The sequence below is a fragment of the Cupressus sempervirens genome, chromosome 9 (genome assembly GCF_028749045.1).
Source record: "Cupressus sempervirens isolate cs-2001-9-10 chromosome 9, ASM2874904v1, whole genome shotgun sequence".
Classification (NCBI taxonomy): domain Eukaryota; kingdom Viridiplantae; phylum Streptophyta; class Pinopsida; order Cupressales; family Cupressaceae; genus Cupressus; species Cupressus sempervirens.
The window spans coordinates 713,509,359-713,535,780 of record NC_143126.1 but is presented as its reverse complement, the minus strand read 5'-3'; positions in this window follow the sequence as shown (position 1 = coordinate 713,535,780).

Genomic DNA, 26,422 nt, shown 5'->3' with positions numbered 1-26,422 from the left:
AAATGAGAATATGAGCCATAGAATGGCTCTCCCAATGAGGATGGTCACTTGATTTAGAGATGAGTCTAAGTAAAGGATTGGTATGTATGCTCAAACTTGCTCTATGCTTCAATGGTGGGGATGAGTAAATAGGCAAATTGGTAGCTTTGTGAGCTCTCAATTTGGCATTATAAGGGTATGGTTGATGGCTTTTGGCTCTCAAACTAATATTATAACTTTGGCTTAAAGGTTGTGATGAAATGACTTGGGAGGGGATTCAATTTATAGGCTAAGGGCTTGATGGATGGAGGGTTAAGATGAAAGGAGAGATGAAAGCTTAAGGAGGGCTAGGATGCACTCAAAGGGGAGCACATGGATTGTGCTTGTTTAGCACCAATCAGGGAGTGACACATGTCACAGTGTGAGTGGATAGAGGCAAGGGGATGGATGAGTCAACAAAGGAGGCTCAAAGGATAATATCTTCATAAAGACTCTTCATAATGGCTTGTAAGAGCAATGAATGGGCTTGTAAGAGTCTTTATGGCCTTTGTAAGAGCATTGAAGGCTTAGTGGTTGGAATATTTTGGAGGGAGTTGAGATTGTTGAATTTGCTTGGCTTAGGAAAGTCTTAATCTTACTTAGGGAATGTGACAAGGTTAGGGGGGGGATTATGAGTGATTTAAGATTAGATTAGGCTTGTTAGAGATATGCAAGTGGATGGTATTCAATGAGGGTGGGTGAGTTAGTGGCTAAGCTTGGTTAGTATGGGTGGATGGGGTGGATTAGGCTAAAAAATGAGGTTTAGGATAATTTAGGGGTTATTAGATTTGAGGGCTTTATTTATCAAATAGATTTATTTAATAAATGAGGATTTTGGAATTAGATAGAAGAATAGGATTAATTGATAAATGATAGGTTATTTAATTTATCAATTAGGACTATAGATGATTAATTAAATTAATCAGCTAGGGGATAGCAAAGGATTAATTAAATACAAATTTAATTAATGATGCCTTTAGAGATAACTAAATAGGATTACCAAAGCAGTGTAATCAAATTTAGGTGTCTACAGATTGGTTCTCATCACTAGCCACCAATGCTTTGGTCTTTGATGATGTGAGAAGTCCTATATCTATCAAGTGGGATTGTTCAAAAATCAACATTTCTACAAATGCATCAAAAGTAGGCTTTTGGAAAGAACTTCCCATGGTCAACCTGTGAGTATTATAACTCAAAACAAATGAAGCATACTTTGAAGGTAGCCTCTTTAGGATGTGATGAATCAACTTATCATCCTTCATGGGATCACCACAATTTTTAAGCAGTGGCCTAAATTCATTGGCTTTGTTGATATTATCTTGAATTATGTCAAAGTTCTTTGGATCCAAGAGAAGTAGATTGTCCTCAATTTGAAATCCCTTTTCCTCATCCACCTTACCATATAATGCTTCAAGTTTGTCCCATGCAAGTTTGGGTTCCTTGAAACTGGAAATGTGGAAGAAGAGATCTCTATGTACACAACTCCTGATAATTCCTAAAGCCTATTGGTCTTTAGTTTTCCAATCAATGAGTGTTGTAGCATTAGTGGGTTTGGAAATTATACCATCAACATAAAGACTTAAACCTTTTCCCATAAATCTACTCCATACAATATCTTTCCATGTAGAATAATTGCATGAAGTTAGAAGTATACATTTAGGTGAACCCATGATGTAGAAAAGTAAAAGAGCACACAAGAGAGACACAAATAACACAATACCCACCCTCTCTTTTAACTCAATCAAAAGACCCCCCAAACAAATACTTTTGGCACTTTGTATATAGTGCATATACGATAGGCCACTTGTCAAAATGTACAAAGTGGACTTCTAATTTTGTTATTTACTACTACCTTTTGAGGCTCAAATCTGTCACTAAGCACTGTAGCTTAGATCTACAAAATTTTGAAAAGTAATCAAAGGATTACAATGCATAAAAGTCCCTAAGTCTGAAAGTGATATTTTTGTCCATACAACCCTATAATTTGATTGTAGATAGAAAATAATGCACTTTCAAAAAAATGGAACCTAAAAATGTGTCCATATGAGCCCGTACGGAGCATTTCAAGTTGCAAAATGTAGGATTAGATAGGTACAATTGCCAAAAAATGTAATTCTTAACAAATCCTTGCACAAAAAATAGAAAAGAACACCACCACTAAAAAGTTCAAAAAGTTCTACAAAAAAAAATAAAAATACCTGATTTGGAGTTCGGATGATTGTGTTATGGCCTCTCAAAGTTGGGTTGCCAAATCAAAAATGCATCTGAAGAGGGGTTTTGCTAGAAAACAGTGAGCTTAAATTTGAGGATCAAATGACCATCACTATAGTTAAAAAATTCTTGGGAATGATAGTCAAATGGCCATCAAATTTAATCTTGTGAAATGCTAATGTTAGCAAAAAATAACCCTCTTGGGTGACATGGCACAATTGTATGGTATGAACTATATGGAATGTTGATGTGTTGTATAAATGCCCATGTGTCTATATAGTCTGGTACATGTGGTAGGTGATTGGACTAGGCTGATGTGGCAATGACTCAATCCTTTGTGGCGAGTTGGTCTTTCCACGTGTGAAGGTTAGTGTTGGTGCATGTCGAGTGGGGTCTAAGGCTAAGTCATATGTAGACGTGAATATCTTAGACCACACTACATGGTGCTAATGGGGCAATGGACTGTTGTCTTCAAGTGCTGACATTGACAAAAAAAATGACAGGTGTACTATTGGTAGTTGCAAGTTTGCAGGCGCCAGAAACCATAGAGATATGGTGTCAGAGTTCGAAACATAGCTGCTAGTAAATGTTGGGAATAATCCCACATGTAAACATGAAGCATTGGAGTAGTTTAAAAACATGATCCCTTGGATAGTTAAACAAATGCTATTGGGTATGTGGAGGTGACGACCAAAATGTGGTTAACTTGTGTGCTGAAAATGTGTTCAGCCGCGGTATTTAATGAATAAGCTAGATTTGTAATATCGCCGGTGATAATGCCACTGTGATGAACCTGTCGAATAAAATGAAGGAATATTCCTTCGAAATATGTTGTGCAGGGCTAGTCTATGACTGCCCGATACCTGTGCAATTTTTTTTTCTCTGCATGCCCAACTGAGCTGAAAAAAATTATGAAAATATGCAGAAATTGCAGAAAAAATATAGAGAAAATTAAAATGTAGATTTGAATTAAATTAAATTTCAAATCTACTAGATCATACCTAAACTTGAAAATTGGGCCATCGAGTGCCGATTTGTAAAATTTTTTTGTCTCAAAATTGACTTTGGCCTAGGGTAGCAAATTTATAGCTGATTTTCACTGAATCAACATTCTAGACGTAATGGTGAGGTTCGTTCTGGCTCTAGATGCTCCCAATGATAGTGGTACTCTAGATTTGGGCCAAGGTACAGAAGCAATAAGATAATCTCAAACAACTATGTGAAGAGAAATTCTCCAAGCTTTGATACCATCTAAGAATTTTCCTTAGGAAAAAATTAACCCAAGATCAAAGAACTCAAGCACAAGCACAATAGTAGACTAAAAAAAGTATGATCAAAATATCGATATGTCTTCGATTCAATGTATAAAAGTACACTAGGAGTGCCTATATATAAAGGCCTCTAGAATGCTTCTAGAATACATAGGAATTAGCAACATGATAAGTTATACAACCAGGCACATGTCCACCAGATATGGGTTATCCTCCATTAAGCACAAGAGTAAGTGAGATGATGAGAGGATAAGCCTACAAAGGTGTAGCACACACATTTATGTTGTAGACATCATGTGCTTAAATAGGAGTGTGAATAAATATGTTGTCTACATAACAACTCAGTTAATGATGCAAACTCTAGTGTTGTAAACACCATGTGCTAAATTAGAGTTTCTTACTTCTGTATTGTCAACATGACAACTCATAAAAGTATGCAAACTCCTAAGTGTCTCATTAAATAAATAATAAAATAATGCATTAACTTAAGTAAACTTAAGTAAAGTGTAAATAGTAAATACATATTTACACCAACATTGTTAATAGCTTGAGAATTTGTACACATCCTCCATTCTTTATTCTTCTTTGGTGCTAATACTATTGGTACAACACATGGACTTAAACTCTCTCAAATCAACCCTTTCTGCAACAACTCATGAACTTATCTGTTCAACTTTTCACTTTCTACTAGTGTCATTTTGTGTGCTGCCTTATTTGACAAACTAGCTCTTGGAATCAAATCCATCTAGTGACTAATCTTCCTCATCGGGGGCAATCCAATAGGTATATTATTTGAAACAATATTAGGAGACTCTCCCAACAAATCTGCAACTTTTGTAGGTACCTCCTCAACTTCTTCTTTACCATCTTTTGGGACTACAACAAAATACATATGCTCATGCTTTATACCTTTGAAAAAATCATTTCTATCAACAAAATATATTCTAGTAGCACTACATACCTTTTCTTCTTTCTCCTTCAACGGCTTCAACTTATGCTTCACTCCATCCTTTGTCAAAGTGTACATATTTTCTCGCCCATCATGTATAGCATGCTTTTCAAACTGCCATAGCCTATCCAGCAACATATGACATATGTACATAGGTATGATAGCACAAAGCACCTCATCTTGGTAGCTTCCAATCTTGAACTTCACTAAGCACTGCTCACTGACCATGACCTTGTGGCCGTCTTGCACCCAAGAAAACAATATGGGTGTGGGTGTTTCTACCTCTTCAACTTCAATTTTGTGACCATCATTTCTAATATCAGATTGTTAGTACTTCCACTATCAATGATCACTTCACAACACTTATCTTCACATTGCACCTTGTGCGAAGCAAGCTCCTTCTTTGATCATGTTCATTCTCTCCATTTAACAAAAATCTTCTATTAACTTAGACTTCTCCTATTTCAACATCTTCAAAATGTGATGATCTAACATCTTCATCAACATGTGCAACTCTGGTCTAGCCTTCTTCTATTCTTTGATCGATCATTCCTTGGCATTTGGAACATTCAAATGTTCTATGCCCTTCTTCTCCATAGTGAAAGCATTTTCCATGAAAACTTCCTCTTCCAGATGCTTGCACTCTTCCTCTTCCTCTTTGATCTCTATTATTTTGTTTATGGAAACGATCAAAATTATTTCCCCTCCGGTTCTGAGTGTTACTTCCAGCCTCATCCTTGTTCTTCTAATCATCATTTCAACCTTCATAAGATCGTATGTAGATCTTCCACTACAACCTTTACCACTACTTTTGTTATCAAATGTTTTTTCTTAGCTTCTTCTCAAATCTTAGGGAAAATTGGCATGCCTCCTCAATATTGGTCACTTGAACAAGACTCAATTCCTCTTGAATTCCTTGCCTTAACCCATTAAGATAATTGGCAATTTTCTCCTTATCAACTTTTGCATGGCCAGTTCTAATGAGAACTCTTTAGTATACTCTTGAACATATTTTCCCACTTGCTTCAACCCTTGCATTTTCTTCAACAGATCAAGCTCATAATCCACAGGAATGAATTATTGCTTTATTTTAGCTACCATCTGATCCCATCTAGTGATTTTGTTCTTTCCTCTTTTATTTCACTCTAACTAGATCTCTTGCCACTGGATCTTTGCATGACCCTTCAGTTTGGCCTTTACAATCTTGACCCTATCCAGATCTTCAATATCTTCATATTCAAAGTACTCTTCTAATTCATTGATCTAGTCGATCGATTCCTCTGGGTTGAGATTTCTCAAAAATGTGGGAACATCAAATTTAGGTCTTTTTCAATACTAAAAATGGCCTTGAAAAGATTCACCTCCTCTGGGTTAAGAACTTCCTCTACTATGGCTTGGTCCACATTTCCTTCTTCTTCTCTTTCATCCTCACTTTCATCATCTCCTACGACAAGATTCATTCTTCTGCACATCTATTCTTGCAAAGCTTGCATTTTCCTCTGGAGGGTTCTAAAATCCTCAAGTGTTACACCTTCAAATCTTCCACCATGCTCTCTTTGGGGAGGCATTTTTGCACTTCTACTGAAACCCTAGTGTAAACTACCTCATAGTCGACAATATTTCTAGATGCATAGCCCAAACCACGATTCTGATGCGAACTACCTCACAATCGATGATTTTTCCACACACTCAGGAGCTCCAGCTCTGATATCACTTAATGAAGGGTGCTCCCCTTAATACCATAAACATATAACATTAGAAAAAAGGATGAAAAAGGTAAGAAATCTTGTTATATTGCTAAATAAAAAATTGAAAATGAATATGAAAGTAACGATGATGAAGTTGTTTATGTTTCTATGAAAGAAGATTATGATGTAGATGAGAAAACTACAATAATCTCATATATAAACAAAAGTGACAAATGGATAATTGATAGTGGATGCTCCAATCATATGATTGGTGATAAAGAAAAATTTGAGGATATAGGTCCATAAAAAGGTGGATGTGTTAGATTTGGTACTGATATTCTGTGTGTTGTAAAAGGTAAAGGTACTATTCAATTGACTGGCAAGATAAAATGTGACAATGTTTACTGGGTTGAAGGACTTAACTATAATTTGTTGAGTATTTCATAGATGAAAAAATTAGGTTACAGAGTTGAACTCCATAATAGGAAGGTTAATATATATAATGCTGATGGTAAGTTGATTGGAAGTGGTGATCATACAAGAGGTAACTTGTTCTATCTAGACTTATCTAATGATACATGTTTTCTTAAACAACAAGATGTTTGTTTATGGCACAAGAGGTTATGTTATGCAAACTTTGACAATTTGGTGAATGTCAGTAAGATAAATAAAGTAAGAGGGTTTCCTAAACTAAACAAGCCTAACAATGCTATGTGTAAACAATGTCAATTGGGAAAAATGACAAAGTGAAGTTTTAAGAGCAAAACATACACTTCAAGTGATATTTTGGAATTGGTTCATACTGACCTATGTGGATCTATTGATGTTCAAAGCTATTATGGAGATGATTTTTTATTCTATTTGTTGATGATTACTTTAGCATGATGATTGTGATGTTCCTTAAAGATAAATATGATGCTTTTAAGTTGTTCAAGTGGTATTTAGCCAAATTTGAAAAAGAAATAGGGAAGAGTTTGAAATGCTTGAGATCTGATAGAGGTGGTGAGTTCATTTCAAATGAGTTCAATATATTTTGCAATGACAGAGGAATTAAAAGATAGATGTTAGCACCAAGGACCCCTTCTCAAAATGGCATAGCTAAAATGACAAACAAATCAATAATGGATTGTGCAAGAACATTGATGATAGAGAAGAGTGTATCAAAAAAGTATTGGAGAGAAGCTGTTAGTACTACTATCTATACCCTGAATATAGTACAAGTTAAGAAAGGTACAAATGCTACACCTTTTGAACTATGGTATGATGGATATGCTCCTAATGTCAAATATTTCAAAATCTTTGGAAGTAAATGCTATATACTTAAAGATAATAGGAATGGAAAACTTGATGGAAAAAGTGATGAAGATATATGCCTAGGATATTCCACCAAGAGTAAAGCTTACAAGTGTTTGAGCTCTAACATTAAAAAAGTTGTAGAAAATGAAAATGTGAAAGTCGATGAGTTTTCAAAAAGAAGTGGCATTTCATGTAATAAAGAACCTAAAAATTATAGTACATTCATCTATATGGATGATGGTGCTCCTGAAACTCCAAATGAACAAACAAATCAAGCTACAATTTCCCAACAGAAAGGAAATGATGAAGTGCAACAACAAATTGTTGAGCAACAAATAGTGGGTGTCGAGAAATAGACTAAAGATACTAAGTCAAAGCTAGGAAATTTTGACCATTAGATAGAAAATGTTGAGCATACAAAAATAGGACTAGAACCTGAATGAGAAAGACAAAATGAGCTTGAGATTATTTTTCAAGATGAACCTGTAGAAGAACAAAGAAGAAAACCACCTGAGCTAGAAAAGTTTGTAAGAAGACATCACAAACTTGACCAAATCATTGGTGATGTTGGATCAAGTGTTATGATGAGGAAAATACTCAAAGATGACACATGCTTACTTTGTGAATTTGAGCTCAAATAAGTAAAATATGCTTTAGACAATGGAGATTGGATTCAGGCAATAAACAAGGAAATTGACCAGATTGAGAAGAACAAGACTTGGACTTTAGTGGAGCAAATATGTTATTGGAAAAAAATGAGTTTTTAGAAACAAACTCAATGAAAATGGAGAAGTAACAAGAAATAAGGCAAGACTAGAATGCAAAGGATATTCTCAAGAAGAAAGAGTTGATTTTGGAGAAACTTTTGCTCTTGTGACAAGACTTAAAGGAGTAAGAACTTTGTGTACATATTCAGCCTAAAAAAAATCAAGTTATATCAAATGGATGTCAAATCTACTTTTTTGAATGGTATACTTGAGGAAGAATTGTATATTGAACAACCTGAAGGATTTGTAGATCCAAACAAGAAGAACATGGTGTGTAAACTAAGCAAAGTTCTTTATGGATTGAAAAAAGCCCCAAGAGGATGGTATGAAATATTGCATAATTATTTGGTGAACATTGTTTTGAAATGATAAATGATAACAATAATATATATTTGAAGAATGGTAAGAACATTGAAGTACTGCTGTCTAAAATATTTGTTCACGATATTATATTTGGAGGAAGAGAAGCAATATGCAAATCATTTGTTGATGAAATGAAGAAGGAATTTGAAATGTCTATGTTTGGTGAAATCAAATTCTTTGTTGAATTACAAGTATGTCAAATGAAGTTTGAAATTTTTGTTACTTAATAAAAAAACATCAAGAAGATACTAAATACTTTTGGTATGGAAGATTCAAGGCTAGTAAGCACACCTATGTCTATAGGAAATAGGCTATCTAAGAATGATGATTCTGCTAATGTGAACCATACATTATATAGATCCATGAGTGGAAAATTACAATATGTTGTTCACTACAAACCTGATATTGCATTAGCGCTTAAGATAGTTGCTAGATTTTCAAAAAATCCTAAGGAGAATCACATTATGGCAATGGAAAGGATAATGAGACATCTAAAAGGTACAAAATACTATGGATTGTATTACAAGAGAAGTGATAGATTTGAATTGAAGGTATTCATTGACTCTGATTGGGAAATAAATATTGATGATAGAAAAATCACTATGGAGGTGCATTCTTTCTAGGAAAGAGATTGGTGTCATGGGAAAGCAAGAAGCATAATTGTATTTCCCAATCAATAGCTAAAGCCAAGTATGTTGCAACTACAGTGAACTATTTAAACATCATGTGGATAAAAAAATTATGGAAAGGTATGAAAGAAGAAATTATAGATCTAGTATTTATCTATTTTGATAATACAAGTGTTATTAACATTTAAAAAAATCCAATGATGCACACTAAGACAAATAAAATTGCTATCAAGTATCACTACTTGAGGGAACTAGTTCAAGAAAAAGAAGTGAAGTTAGAATATGTGCACACCAAAGAAAAAATTGTTGACATATCCACTAAAGCCTTACCTAAAGATGCTCACGAATATCTTAGAGGTAAATTAGGGGTGATTCCCCTAAACAAAGATACTTAAGGAGATAAGGTGCATTACATTAAATGTTCTAAGTAGACAATCTTACAAATTGATACAAAATAACTCTACTTTGGGAAATGCCTAAGGTAGATAAACAAGTACACTATAAAAAATCAATCATAGAAAAATGACAAAAACTAGCCAAATATGCAAATATCTACATAATTTAGATGTATGAAGAGATTGAAGCTAAGAAAGCTAAGTGTATTTGTCATTGTTTTCAAAGAGGGAGAATATACAAAAGATGAAGGATTTGAGCAATACAAATTCACAAAACTTGAAGAATACCTGTATGCAAGAACCTATTAGAAAGAAGAAAAAGGCAAGAAGAGGCAAGGGTTTTTCTCTCAAAATATGGAAATTGTATTCTTAGAAATGAAAATGAATAGAGATAATTGTAAAAAAGATCAATCCTTATAGAAGGAGATCAAAAACCTAAAAGGAAAACCCTAAGAGGTAATTGAAATTTAATAATTACCAATTGATTATTAAATGGAAATGCAAAGTGCATAAAGCAAAATATTAAGAAATGAGTAAAGGTAATTTAATAAATGAAATTAAATTAACACTTTACTCTAATACCCCCCCTTAAGAGGAGCAATAATGTAGCTACAAACAATGTAGAAAGAGAAAGGAAACTACAATGCAATGCTGAAAGAAAACTTGGGTCCCAACAACAAGGTTTGATGAGGTACCTAATCACAACCAAATCTCTATGAAATGAAAAAATGGAGAAAACCCAGTGGGAAAAAATCTACTCCAAAAAGAGATAGCAACAAAAGAAGGAAGGAGTCATTACCGAGACCCCCCAAGGAAAACTTCCTCCACCCCAAGCATAGAACACATCTGAAGATACCATGAGGATGCAAAAGGTTTAGTGAAGATTTCTGTAACTTGCTCAGTAGTAGGAATATACTCCAAGCTCAAAGCATCATCCTAAATCATATGCCTGATGAAGTGCATGTGAAGCTCAATGTGCTTGGTCCGTGATGCTCAACCAGGTTGTAGGAAATGAGTATAGTACTTTGATTATCACATTGCAAAAAGGTGGGACTATTAGGAGGAAATTAAATCTCTGTCATCAACTATCGAAACCACAAAACCTCCCAACTAGCTAGCACAACTGCCCTATACTCTGCCTCTGTAAATAATAATGCATGAGCATGGTGCTTCTTGCAAGACCATGTGAGAGGAACAAAATCAAGACAAAAGACAAAGCCAAAAGTAGATTTGCGACCATCAATATCACCAGCCAAATCTGAGTTTGTATAACCAACAATGTGAGGATCCTCTAATGTGTAGTGAATGCCATAACATGTACTTTGAATGTACCTCAAGATATGTTTGGAAACTTTCCAATGACTCTCATGTGGATTATGGGAGAATTGAGAAATAAGACCAACCACAAAGGAAGTATCAGGATGTGTGTGTCTAAGGTACAATGAACTACCCACAAGTTATCTGTATAAAGTGCAATCCGCTATAGGAGTAGTGCAAGTGGTAGATAAAACAAAACCTAACTAAAAAGGTGTGGGAGTAGGCTTGCAATCAAGCATGCTAAATCTCTGAAGCATATCAAGAGCATATTTCTGCTAGAGTATGGTTATCCCATCTGAAGACTAAATAAGCTGTAGGCCCAAAAGGTAGTGCAGAAGTCCAAGGTCTATCATCTCAAACTGCTCTCTCAAGGCTTGCTAAACACTCTATATCATGAAGACCAAGTTTCCTATAATAATGAGATCATCTATGTATAGCACAAGTATTAATAAGTTAGCCCCATGACACTGAAGGTAAATTGTAGGATCAAAATGAAATTGAGTGAAATATGAAGCAAGAAGGAATCCATCTTCTGATACCAAGCCTGAGGGCCCTATTTGAGACCATATAAGGACCTCTAAAGCTTTCATACTAATGAAGAGTCTTGCACAAAACCATGAGGCTACTTCATATAGATCTACTCATCAAGGTCTCTATGCAAAAAGGCACTCTTTCCATCCATATGATAAACTATCCATCCCTATGAAGCTACAAGAGAGAGTACAAGGCAAATATAATTCATCTTGGCAATAGGGGTAAAGGTCTCAGAGTAATCAATAACCTCAACCTATGAAAAACCCTTTGCAACAAGATGGGCCTTGTTCCTATCAATAGAACCATCTACAACATACTTGGGATGGTACACTCACTGACATTGAACAAAATTTCTTCCTTTTAAAGGAGGAAAAAGATCCTATGTGTGGTTCTTCATCAAATAAGAGTACTCCTCATCCATATCCCTATCCCACTCTATGTGTCCTGTCACTTATGAAAAAATCTGTGGATCATCTGCAATGGCATGACTTAAGAGGCTAGTAAATTCTTGTCTGAGCACATATGTGATGAGTATCGGTAGGATCACCTGCCAAAGTTCCATCTACATCGATAGTATCATGAGCCCACTTGGGCACTCACTAAACAAATGGTGGAGGTGGTGAAGGGGGATAAATATCAACATCTTCCTTAGAGGATGCATAATCCTATGAAGGAGTAGAGGAAGTAGTGGGTAGTGAGGAAGAAGCTGGTGATGTTGGGTCCATCTGAGGATAGCACTCATCAAACTAAATATCTCACCAAAATAAGAAATCTATGGAATCAATATCAAACAACTTGTATGCCTTCACATCCTCATAGTAGCCAAAAAAGATGAGTGGTCAACTCTTGTTCTCCATGGCTTTATGCTAAGCATTTGGAATAAATGTCCAAGCCTCACTACAAAAAATGTAGAAAGTAGAAACATCGAGCTTGATAGAAGTCCAAGCCTCCTCAAGAATCAAGTGTTGCATTTCCTTGTGAGCTATTTGATTTTGAATAAAGTTAGCACAATTGATAGGTTCAACCCAAAATGAAGAACTCATAGCTTGAGACTGAATCATACAATTAGCCTTTTCCCATAATGTCTTGTTCTTTCTCTTTGCAACCCCATTCTGCCAAGGGGTGTGGGAAACTTTGAATTGATGTTGTAAACTAGACTCAGTGCAAAAATCTCTAAAAGATTGATTCACATATTCCCCTCATTATCAGTCCGTATACACTTGATAGAAAGACTAGACTACTTCTCTATAAATGTCTTAAAGATTCAAAATGAATCAAAGACATTTGAATTGTACTTCAAAAAGTACAACCATGTACTTTGAGAGAAGACATTTATGAGGGTTAGCACATATCAAGCACCTAAAAAAGATGGAGTGGGAAAGGACATAAGATCACTGTGTATCAATTCCAATGGTGCCTTAGCACATGTGGATCTACTTGCTGGAAATGGACCTCTATGATGTTTTCCAAGTGTACAACCTTGACACACATTGTCAGTACAAGAGATATAAGGTATCCCAATCACTAACTCCTACACACTCATTTTTTGTAGATCTCTATAGTTGACATGGCCAAAATGCTCATGCCAAAGCTTGTTTACTGTGTTTGCATGAGAAATGAGAGAAATACCACAAGAATCAGAGCTCTCAAAGCCATTGAACTGATATAAGTGAGATTGAAGATTAACACTCCCTGTAGCAATAACCAAGTCAGGATCATGGAGGTCTCAAAGAACCACATCATGTGGTCAGAACTCAACTATCTTTCCAGAGCCAAAATGACAAATTTGAAAGATAAATAGGATGTTCATAGAAGTGGCAAGAACCAAGAGCACATTTTATAGTGAACCACCTTCTAAAGAGATAATTCCTAAACTTGTGACTGAAAGATGTGCAGAATCACCAACTACAATATGTGTAATAACACTCTAAGAAAGTGAGGTAACCAGATTAGGTGAGTGTGTCATATGGTGGGAAGCTCTGGAATCAAGAATCTAGATAGCTATAGAAGACAATGCTCGTGTAGGAAGAGCATGTCCTTTCCCTAAACAAGGAGGTGGTGGCTTCGGAGAAACAATACTGTTTTGTTGCATGGCCTCCTCTAAAGCCTCAACATATTTCTAACACTTGGAAATTGGATGTTCTTCCTTTCCACAAAAATTGCAAGGATCACCTATAGACTTCTTAGTCTTGGAGGAAGACTCACCAGACTTAGAAGATTTACCCTTCTAAGAGGGTTCTCTAGCATTTGATTTAGGAGTAGCCTTGGAGGAACTCTTATTGCCTATTGAATCTATCTTGGGCTTTGACTTTTGCATCTACTTCATTGAAGATGTCTGAGCAACCAATGCCCATGTCTTTGAACTGGTAATAGTATCCAACTGTGTAAGATTGGACCACTCTGTAGTCAATCAATCACAAAATACCTCAAAAATGGGCACGGTAAATCTGGGACCCAAGGCATCCATAGTGGAATGGAAGGTAGAAGAGAAAATTTGAAAGTTTCCTTGAAGCTTGGAGAGAATTAGGTAGATGTACTCCTTATCTGTCTTCTCTTTCCCACATCCTTGTAACAAAGTCCTCTTCTGTTTGAACCTCATAAGAAAGTCCTCAATAGAGGGAAAAGCATCAGGTATAAGAGAAGTAAGCTCTATCTCAATCTAAAGTGCTCTAAACTCATTGATGATTCCAAACAAGTCATTAAATGTGTCCCATATTTCTTGAGGAGTGGAACACTCATCAAGTTGAAACTATAAGATATCTAAAACACTCAAAGAAATTAGACCCGTGGGTTCATCTATCTTATTCCTATGCTACAAAGTCTAGTATTAACTCTGAAAAAATGGTTGCACTATATCTAGATAAGACCACAAACCCTTTGAACGGAGAAGCCACTGCATATGGGATTTCCATGTATGATAGTTGCATGTTGGTTTAAAAGTACTAGAAAACAAGAGGTCTTATCCATTGTTTTAGAAGGGGTTTTTGAATTTTTCTGATATACTGATATTATAACAAAAAATAATATAAAAACACCCCCCACAATGCAAAAAATTGAACCCCAACTTATAGAAGGAATATGTATTCAAGAAAAGAGAAAAAACTATTTAGATGTAAATCATAAATGCCTTGTGAAATGGTGAAATGACAAAGAATCTGGAAAGTGCTCGAAAAGAGCTTTTCGATGCTTTTTTTGGATTAAAAAATGGAGCTATAATGAAGAAGTTATGCCTCTAGAAGATAAAATATATCAACAAACTTCAAGCACAAAAATAGGTACCAAAGTGGAAAAAAATCCAAAAAATACCTACTCCATTGTCTCTGTCTTTGAACTAGCTTTCTGGAGATTCTTTTGGATATAAAAAAGACCTTCGTATGCTCAAGATATCACAAAATAATAGATAGGGCCTTTAATACCAAGATTTTTAAATTTTTTTTTAATAAAAAAAAAAAATTAAACAAAGGACCACCATGGTGGTGTGGTGGAGGTTGGATGGCAGAGCCACCAATAGAGCCATCGGTAGAGTGGAATAGGCAGCATCACTGGTGGAGACCGGCCTTAGGTAGTGGGAGACATAGGTGGCAATGGTTTGGAGACCGCGTGGTGGAGTGGTGGGCGGCTGCCGAGTGGTGGCACCGTGGTACTCTACAGTTGAACAAACACCAATAGCATCGTTCTTTAAAAACCATTGTGGTTTGTTAACTGTTTGGTGGTCAAAATAACAATCACGGTTTTAAAAAATGTATTTTATTTATTATTTTTACAAAAAAATTCTACCTCAAAGTGCATGCAGAGGTCGTATGACCCTGTTAGACAAATGTTTTTTGCCTCCTAGGTCAATGTTGACCAAAATTGACAAATTTTATATAAAATGGGGGTTTTGACACCTTTTGAATCCAACCACAAGGTCTGTTTGGCCTCAAAGTGCTCTAAAAATTAGAGACCCCCCTATTTTCACAAAAATAATTATCCAACAAACACCAGATCTAATCTATTAAACCCTCATTCTTCTTTTTCTCCAAATATTGAACAAGATGCAATAGATCCAACTCTAACACTATGAAGGATTTGAGCAATACAAATCTATAAAGCCCAAAGAATACCTACATGCAAGAACTTGTCATAAAGAAGAAAAAGACAAGAAGAGGCAAGGGTTTTAGTTTGAAAATATGAAAACTATATTCTCAGAAATGAAAAAGAATAGAGATAGATCAAAAACCTAAAAGGGAAACCCTAAGAGGTAAATGACATCTAATAATTACTAATTAATTATTAAATAGGAATGCAAAGTACATAAAGTGAAATCTTAAGAAGGGAGTAAAGGTAATTTAATAAATTAAATTAAATTGAAGCTTTAGTCTAACAAAAGAAATATACATAGAGGGAGAGATGCAAAAGTTAGAGAGGGATGCAAAAGAAATATACAAAGAGGGAGAGAAATACAAAAGTTAGAGAGGGATACAAAAGAAATATACAAAGAGGGAGAGAAATACAAAAGTCCAAGAGGGAGAATATGAATAAGAGAATAATATACATAGAGGGATAGATGTATCCAAGAGGGAGATCTATTATTTTAGAGGGAGAAAATCAGCAAAGAGAATTATAATGAAACTAAGGATATTGATCACTCATGATAGTGAAATCTTTTGGATTGTATGGTAATAAAGTTAAACACATTGAGATATTACGATATTGCTAATATTGAGATGTTGCCATCAATGCTAAAGAGGGAGATTGATGGAAACTTACAATTGGAACAATTGTTGTTTTCTCATTGATGACAAATCTATTGATAAAATATATTGCTACCTAATCTAAATGTCATATCTATTTGATTGATGAAGAGGATTTAAGAAATTTCTCATAAAATAGCCCCTAAAGGAAAGTTTGAGTTATGAAAAGGAAGCTACAATGGACATTTGATAAGAGAGACTTTGATGAGACAAAGTGATTGTTTATATCAAGAAAGCTAAGCTAAGTCAATCAATAGAGTAAAACATTAAGGAATACGAAGTGGTGCTAGTGTCAATCGAGACAAAATAAGTGCCAAAAAAATTTAGTTTTGACCGAGCATCAGTATCGACCAAGCAAGATAGTTGATGTTGAGCCAAAATTTTTATAGCGATTGAGTAATTTAGTAATGACCAAGTGTCATAATTTAGTGATTGATGAGTAACAATGGTGAGAATGAATTTGAGGAAAATTGTGATTTTGAGCTGACTCAATTGATTTCTTGGGAGATGTAATTAATGTTGAAGATAAAATTGATGAGTTAAATCATTAAATTTAAGGTGAGGATTAGGTAAAGACCTAATAGACGAATTCCATCAAAGTTTCTAGAGGATGATCAAGAAGATGGATAGATCTAATGAATCGTGTTAAACCTAATTGTAAACCCTAAGATCTACAGTGATCATGGAAAATGGTAAAGAAAGAATTAATTATTTAAAGAGGTATAGAGTTGAACAAGAGGAAGGTGTAGGAGATGCACATAGAGAAAGGTGGATTAGAGTTGCACAAGGGTGAGCACAAGAGTGTGAGAGTGAAAGCAAAGCACAAGGAGATTGCTTGCAAATATGCTACTGATATTGATAAGTGAATCTAAGTAGATGGTTTAAGTTTTATTGAAATGAGAAGATTGACTACTTGAAAGTTTGCTAAGTGAATCAAGAATATACATGATGATGGAAAGCATATTAGTGAATCAACACATGGACCCAACAATGATCTGAACATGCAAAGTGAGTTGTAATCATACAAATCAAAACCTTACCATGTTCTTTCTAATCATTGTAAACAGTTTGTATTAAAATCCTTTTAACAAAGGTTGACCTAACAATCATTTGAAAGACTTAACACTCTATTTAAATTCTTTAACAAGGTGACATTCTAAATGGAATGAGAAAAGTCCTCTGAGAAGGCGACTCCTAACAGGGTGATTAAATCCTCTAACTATGCCACATTTATTAGTGTGTATTGGAAACCTTTAACAGGGTTGGATCCTAATAGAGCTCACTTCAAAAGAGTGAAAAAGTGGTGACATGTTGATGGTGTTTTTCCCAAATTGGGTTTCCACATAAAGTCCTAGTGTCAAAGTTGTGTTGAATGCTTTATATGTTTTACATTTGATAAAATTTACATTGAACAAAGTATGCTATGTTTGAGATAGTAATTTTTTTTATTAGTACAATAGAGACCAAGCAATGACATAACAAGAAAAATAATAAATGTTATGTTTAATTGTTCAAATATGGACCTTGAGTGACTAATTCATGCCCCCTTTCAGTTATTCTAAACATTTCTATCACGTTGAGGTCTCAGAAACTGTATAGATGAAAATGCAAGTAGGACATAATAAGAGAAAGAGTTGATTGATCATGAATCAATCCTTGGTCCATAAAAAGGTCATAAATGGTGGGTGCTTCCATTTTAGGATGATATAATTTTATAAGAATAATACAATTTCAAAAAAAATCTATATACCTCATCACACTAAAATAATTTTGTTTAAGGCATAAAATCTAATCACAAAGATATGATTTCACAATATATTTTGATTATTGTATAGGATTGTGTGCATCAATATTTTATATTACACACTATGAATCCTATAGCTCTCTCATCCTGATGATAGATCATGAAATGTGATCTAAAACATTGATGTAAAATATCTTGTTGGACAGAGTCCCCAAAAAAGAACTCATTAAATGTATTATAACCATAATCATCATCACATTAATATTAACATGACTTACATAAAGCCAATATTTATAATACATGAAATATCGTTAGACTCGAATGTACATGTTGGTTTTCTAGGATTGTTACAAATGTGCTAAGCATTGCCATGTATTTGGTATGTGTTTTCTAAATGAAGAGACATAAGCCATGAAGAGACATGTCCCTTCATTGGGCATGCCTATTTGTTAATCAAATAATTAATATAATCACAAATTTAATCACAAATTTAATCACATACATAAATACATACATACATACATACATACATATATTACACCATTGGTAATATTAGAAATGACAAGTTTTAAGGATATCTTTGATCAAAAGATATCCACCATTTTGATATCACGTTTGATATCATGTGTATTGGTCTTCCAAAATATCAATACACAACATTCACTAAATACTCTAAATAATATTTTTATATCACATTTGATGTCATGAGTATTGGTCTCCCAGATTATCAACATATGATATTCACCAAGTACTCAAATAGGGTTGGATATCACATATGATATCATGAGTATTGGTCTCCCACACTGTCAACACATAGCATTCACCAAATACTCTTTGAGTAATGACCTTCTAGAACATCCATTCACATGATGTTCACTAGGTACTCTATGTAATGGCCATCCAGAACATCAATTTGCATAACATTCACCATGTACTAAAAAAATGTTTATAAGGTATGTGCACACACATTCTCATAATGCTTACCATATAAACATCCAACATGAAAATTATAATCTATCATGATCTACATAGATATCAAAAGATATCCATCATAATAGAAAATTATATTATTGTAAGATCATCACCTTTCAATAACTTCTCCAAATACAAGTCACATCATTTGGAAGTTGCCATTTCCTCATGTTGTAGACATGGGGTAGGCCAATTAAAATCAGAGTCATGAGGTACATTCATGAATTGCAATCCTCTTGATTGCTACAATTTATTGATCATTGAAAAATCCATCACAACATGGTTTACTCTATCTGAATCAATATGATTGAGATCACTAAAGGTTGACTGAATCATATCCTCTATTTGCTCCCTCTCTTTCAAGGTTTTCCAAAATGCCAGTCTCCCTCTAAATCTCAATCTCCCTCTTTTTTTCAACAAGAACATTCTCAGAGGAAAAGATCAACATAAATAACTCTTATAGTATGTAAAAGAAATATGAATAAGAGATTAACTACAAAAGTAAATACATGTAGTTCTCAAGATATAATAATAAGAAAATACTTGTCTCACGTAATATCCTTGATGCAAATTGCTCCAACGAGGGTCCATATGTCTATTTAGTTCTTGTGCTTGAACCTCCACAATATGCAATATAATACGCAATTAATATGAAACCCATGAAATCAAATAATCATCCACTTGAAGTTCATTAGATTTCCTCTTACTTCCAAATATATATATATATATATATATATATATATATATATATATATATATATATATATATATATATATATATATATATATATATATATATATATATATATATATATATATATATATATATATATATATATATATAAGTCCTTACAAAGGATATTTCAATCACTTTGGATGTTACTATTCCTTTTAAGAAACCACTTTAACCAAGACCAAATAATATCATTCTGGATTATGAATAGGATTCTCATAGGCCTTAAAGAAATTCAACATGACTCCAGGCCCATAAAATGAATATATTTTATTAAACTATTTAAGGCCCATGACCTTATCCACACACACACACACACACAGATGTAGAGAGCACAAAAAAAGTGTACTTTATGGACCTTCCACCAAATTTCAAAGATATAGAGCTAATTGTACTCCAACACTCCTTAACCCTTACCATGTTCACAAACCTAATAGGCTTAACTAGTCTTGGATTACAAATAAAGTACCAAGTAATGGGTACATAGAATCAATCCACAACTTAAAATATATTATTCCACTCAATTCTTAGGTAGGGATTCACATTTATAATCTTTTTCCAATGATTCAAATGAATGCAAGAATGTTGCAACTTTTAAGAACAATTTCTCAACAAGGGAAAAATTTAAAACCCTTAATCAGTCATTAATAACTCTCATAAATGAAAGAATTGAACCAATCATTTTTGTGAGATTCAATAAAAGTGAATTAAAAACATTTTCTCCAAGTTATAGCTAAATCAAACTAAGGAAAAAGAAGTTATTGCAATTCCCTCAAGACTATTCATATTATGATAGAATTTGACCATTCTTCACCAAAACAGCCATAACTTCTTCCAAATGTAATGAAAATCATCCAAAACAAAACCATATGAAAGATAACTCATATATATTTATGAAAATATAAGTTTTAGGTCTATACCATTCAAAATGAGTTTGCATCAACCAAAACATTAGAGAAATTATAGGAGATAATAACCAGAAAACTAAAATATACAACATCAAATAGGTTTTATTCCATTCCAAAACCTTCCTCCAACTTCTCCAACTTACAATTTCATATTTTTGAGAGAAAGTATATATAATTTGGAATCACATTAAACTCTTCAACCAACCTAAAACTACCCATTAACATATTTAAACCAACTTTTAAAAAGTTGTTACCAAGTTGTAAAATTTGTCATTATAATTTTGGCAACTTTGAACAACTTTTACAATTATTATCCAAATGACTTTTTTTTTGGATCGATAATAGGTGTTTTGTTATATAAATAAAATAAACGAGTTAACCTTGGCCTGAACCAATAACAAAAAGGTCATACAACCAACCCAAAGAAAATCAATACAACAGGGAGACTCTGCATCTTAATATGGGTCAAGAACTATATATTTCCTTTACCCCAAGACTAAGACCGGAGGGTCATCTCAAAAGGCTCTTTTTCTCCCCACTTCTCTTTTCTACTCTTCACAACCTGCCATCCATCTTCCACCTTGCATCTTCCATCTGCCAAGCAGACTCCTTCTGTGTAAGAAATTCCACTTCCTTATCATTTTTTAGTAAAGTCTCTTGTGCTATAGCAAGATCATATTACTTCCACTTCTCCTATCCATCTGGTGTTCCTGTGCCTTCATAAGCTTGCAACAAACTCTTTTTGCCCTTTATTGCAAATTTCCACTCCATTTTGGGGACACATTTGTAACTTTCGAAGAAATCCCTTGTAGGGATTCTATAACAATTTGGGAGAAACTCTTTTGTTTCTCACCCCCATCCACATTCTTCAAAACCATGCAGTGTTATTCCTTGCTATCTTTCCACCAAGATGCTTCCCATTGGATACTCACTTTGGAGCAGTTTGAAGCCACATGTCCCACTTGGTGACATCTCCTGCATCTGAATGGAATGCCTTCATAATCCAAGGGTTGAACCCAACAACCCTTTGAAGTTTTGATCTCAATTTCTGCTAGTAGCCCAAGAGAATTATTCATTTCCACTAAAACTTGAGCATAGGTGGAGTGTAAAAGGTTTGAAGAGCCTTCATCTACCATCAAAAATTCATCCAAAAAATTCCCAATGGATTCCAAACAAGAATTAAACCATAAATGTAAAGGAAAGTAGGGGAGCCTTACCCATATGGGGATCTTTTCAAAACCTTTTGAATCAGGTCAGAAATTTGGGTGCCATAGTTTCAACATAAGGACATTTGATCCTCCCAACACCAAAAATGATCACATAGGACCATCGGTCTATCTTCGCTTTTCTCAAACAAAATAATAAAAAACCCTTTTGCCGCAGGGTAAATTTGAATTGTTCCTATTAACAAGGGTCCCTAATTGTCAGAGATCCATTTATGCAGTTTGCACAAGCTTGGCCACAATCCACTAAACCTACCTATTAATCCAAACTTAGAAAAAACTAAAACATTGTGAACAACTTCCTCATCTGCACAAGCATCTAAAACCACTGACACACCCCCTTCTTTTTGTTGAACAGGGGGTCTCAAAAAAGCACCTCCGCAGTGTCCTCCACCATGGCCTTCATGACATCCATCCCCAACAAAACCACCTCTCTCATTGTCTCCACCAATAGAGTCCTCATCCATGGCTTCAAATCCATCCCCATCAACAAAAAAAACTCCCACACTTCCACCTTTATCTCCCTCACCATTGTATTCTCTTCCATTATGCATATGCCTCGGCCAAACCTCCCTACCATACGAAAACCTCAACTACCACCGCTTCTTTTAACCCTAAACCCCTGGCCATAAACTCCATGTGTATTATTGGCCTGTAAATTGCTATTCCTATCATCCAAGCCATGCTTCACAACAAACACCATTGGCATGCCCTTGGGCAATCTCCTGGAGTTGTCGACATGGAAGGATGACTGGTTAGTGATCAGTTCATTGCTACTGCCTCTAGAAGAATCATGTCCCTTCTTTATGTTTGGCCATTTCACCTTTCCTTGCCTGTTCTTTAAACCTCCATTTTCCTGAGATTTTCCATGCAAAGCCAAAGGAGAGATTGTTTGTCATTGTCGGTCCCCAACATGCAGAGAGCCAAAAGGGAAAACCCTAGTCACCGCAACAGAGTCAATCAAGAGCGCTATCCATAACATGCAAATTTTTATTATCCAAATGACTTCAAACTTTCCCTAAAACCTTAATATATGATAGAGATGAATTTAAGACTCCAATTAAACTATTTCCAATCTATTTTGATACATTTTAGTGGTTTTATCACTCTTCAATTTTTCAGGACCTTGTAAGTCACTATGCTTTTAATGACTTTTATAACCTTACAAAATAATTTGAATGAAATCCAAATTGTATTTAGGTCCTTACATAATATTGAAACCAAATTAAAGACAATTTAAAATATGAATTTATCCATGTGAAATCCAATGAATAGATGCTCCTGCACCATACTCCCCAACTTTACAATTTTTCCAAGTCCTCTTGGAAATGGGGTTTCAAAGATCTCTTCATCTTCACTTTTGGTCTTTTAATTATTTTGCTTGCGAATATGAACCTATTAAAAACAAATTTATATCCCCTCCAATCTAATTTCTTCATCACCTATATTGAAATGACAATAACAAAAAAAATGGGAAAAATTTAATTGATTAGTATCAAAATCAATCACAAAATTTGCATCTTTCTTCTTGAATATTCTTGGAAAATCTTCCCGTTTACCATCATTATCATTATAAATCTGATCAATCTCTACTATTTTTTCATTATTATCGTTTATTTTTGAAAATATTTCAACACAATCATTTTTCAACAATGTCCATCTTCAATAATGTCTTCAATTGGTTCAACTTTCTTATTAGATTCAATGAAATCTTCCTCTTTTGTTTCTTCTATCCTTGTTTCTCTTTGTTCTTCCTTAAGTTCATTCTCTTTTTCCACATCTCTTTCAACTTGTTGATACTTTGAAAAAATAAATTCTTCATCTCCTTCACCATTTGCAATTCACTAATCTAAGATTTTAAGAAGTGTCTTCAACTTCTTTATATTCTCCTTGTCTTTTTCCAATCTTTTAATCTCCTCTTGTCTTTTCTTTTTTTCTTCCTTCTTCTTCTTTTGCGAATCCATAGCTTGAAAATTAACATGCATCAATTTCATAAATAAATCCATTTTCAAGAAAAAATCTTTTACCTTTCTTCCTCTTGTCTTTGATACTTTTCCTTAGGCCTTTCTCCTCTTTTCTCTCTCCCTAGTCTTTTGGCATCCACTTGGACCTTGCCATGGCCTTGACAGAACTTCCATATCTATCTTCACAAAAAAAAACAAAAATTCTTTTTGCAACAAGATGGATGAGAACCTACAACCAAAAAATCTATCAACAAATCAAAACCAAATCTTCAAGGTCCTGGTGTGGATTGCCTCCTTCAACACTCTACCCACACACTCAAGATCTTCAAGGTTTGATACTAATATGATGTAGAGCCCTCTGTATTTACCTCCAAGGAACCTTAGTTCTACTCAAGGGCTTCACAATAGGCTCGTACAACCTTAAGGAACCAAGGACAACTCAAAGATTTCAACAAAGAACCTGACATTTAGGCAAGTAAGACAACATCTCTATTTGACACAATCTGATTTCTATAGAAGAGTAAATTACTCATAACTTTTAGTCCTAACATTTTCTTGCAAAATTTTTTAAAGGAGTTGTTCCAAATTTTCCCTTCTACAACATATCCAAACCTGAGATCAATCCAATAAATAAATTACAAATTATGTGCTTTGAACCAAGACCCATATTTCTATCATAAATCAAAAGAAAAACTACTAACCTTGCATAGGGCATTCTATATCTCTCTCTCAATTCATAGCCAAATGATTCCAAACAAATTTAGACTTGAACTTATATGAGTATAGTTCCATAATTTGTAAGCCATTGGCTTATCCAATACATAATTCATTTTATAAGATCAAATCTTTTCCTGCACCTTCAATGGAAATGATTAAAAACCAATATTCACTCAAATACCTATAACTTACACAAATCCAAATGAAAACGACTCAAATCGATTGGAAATGAAAGATAGTTCATATATCTTGTCAATGAATACAATTAGAGTTCTGGATTCATCCAATTGCGGCCATACCAAATTTTTCAATCTGACTATAGCTGGACATTCTCAAATATAAAAATAACAACTTTTGCCAAAACTTGAATAACTCCATTTCTACATGAAATAAATCCAAACCAAAGATAAAAGAAAATCTATTCACTACTTTATTTAGATATATGGATTTTACATGGTTTCCAGGCTTTACATGACCGTACAAGATCTGGAACCAACGCTAAAACTGAAAAACCAATGAAAATAACAACTCACAATCTCACCAAATGTGTTTCGAATGTATCTCTTTCCTTCCATTAACTCTTAGGTTCAACCATACATCTATTTTTATAGTTTTTGTGGTTGGTTATAACTTCCAAACCACCTTTTAAATCATCTCCTTACATTCTTTTAATAAATATGCAACTATGACAACATTTATGCACTTTATGCATTTTCACATTACAACTTTTGTATAAACCCAACGTAGACCAAAATTATGACTCAAATGAATTTAGATCTCTCACATTAAGATTTTTAACCTCCATCTTTATTTTTCTTTAGGTGCCTTTGCACCACACACACACACACGATACTAATTTCTCTCATATAACAATAAACTTATATCTCAAATATAATAAACTCATATATATAAATTATATTTCATATATAATTATATATAGGTTTATTTGACTAAAGCTATAAAACATCAATAGTACATTATATGATCAATAAAACTAACCTTGTCATAACTTAATTTTTTTACAAATAATACTCACAAGTGTGAATAAAGAAAGGTGTGGCTAGTTGTCTTGCAATATCATTTGTAATCTCTATAGTGCTTTGCTTTCTACAAACCCAAACATCCTCCATTTCTTAATAAAAAATAACATACTTACAAGATTGACCAACTTACAAAAAATTAGATTATTGACACACACACACACACCATTTCAAAACAAAAAGAAAATTATATACATGACTTACTTAAAATTAATATCTACATATACAACGTATAAAATAACCTTAGACCCAACTTTCATATTAAATAATTTAACAAAATAACACAATCACAAGTAAGAAACTCACAAAGAAAAAGCTCACAAACAACAACCCCAAGGATACATATTTCCAAATAAATAACCATTCATCACCCTCTTAAAAAAAAAGAAAGAAAGACAAGGCTAGTTGTCATGCAATACCATTTTCATATTGTAATGTTAATAATGCTTTCTTTCCTACAAACCTAAAAGTCCTCCATTTCTATTTATTTAACAACACTACTAAAAGGTTGAACAAACTTGCAAGGTGGGAGATTGTTTTAGATCCATGGGAGAGGTATATACAACGACGTTTCAAAGAAATAAACAAGTTGTGTATATACACCCATCACCCATTTAGTGTAACAAAGTATGTTCAATATGGACAATCTTTTAGTTAAATGATTGCCTCGGTCTCCAGTTTAAATTTCTTGCCAGTCTGAATTCAGACCCACATGAAACAGTTGGCCGCAAAACAACAATTCAAATGAGCAAAGAATCTCACGTTTGTTTCGCAATCATATTAACACCACTAAGATATTGAGAAAAGCAAGCACAAACCCCAAAACAAGTATCAAAACCCTAATTTTTTAAGAATTAAATTCCAAAACCCTATTTTTTTAAGAATGAGGAAACTTCCTGATTGTTGCAGAGCATGGAGACAAATACATAAACAAAGCATTAAAAGAAAAG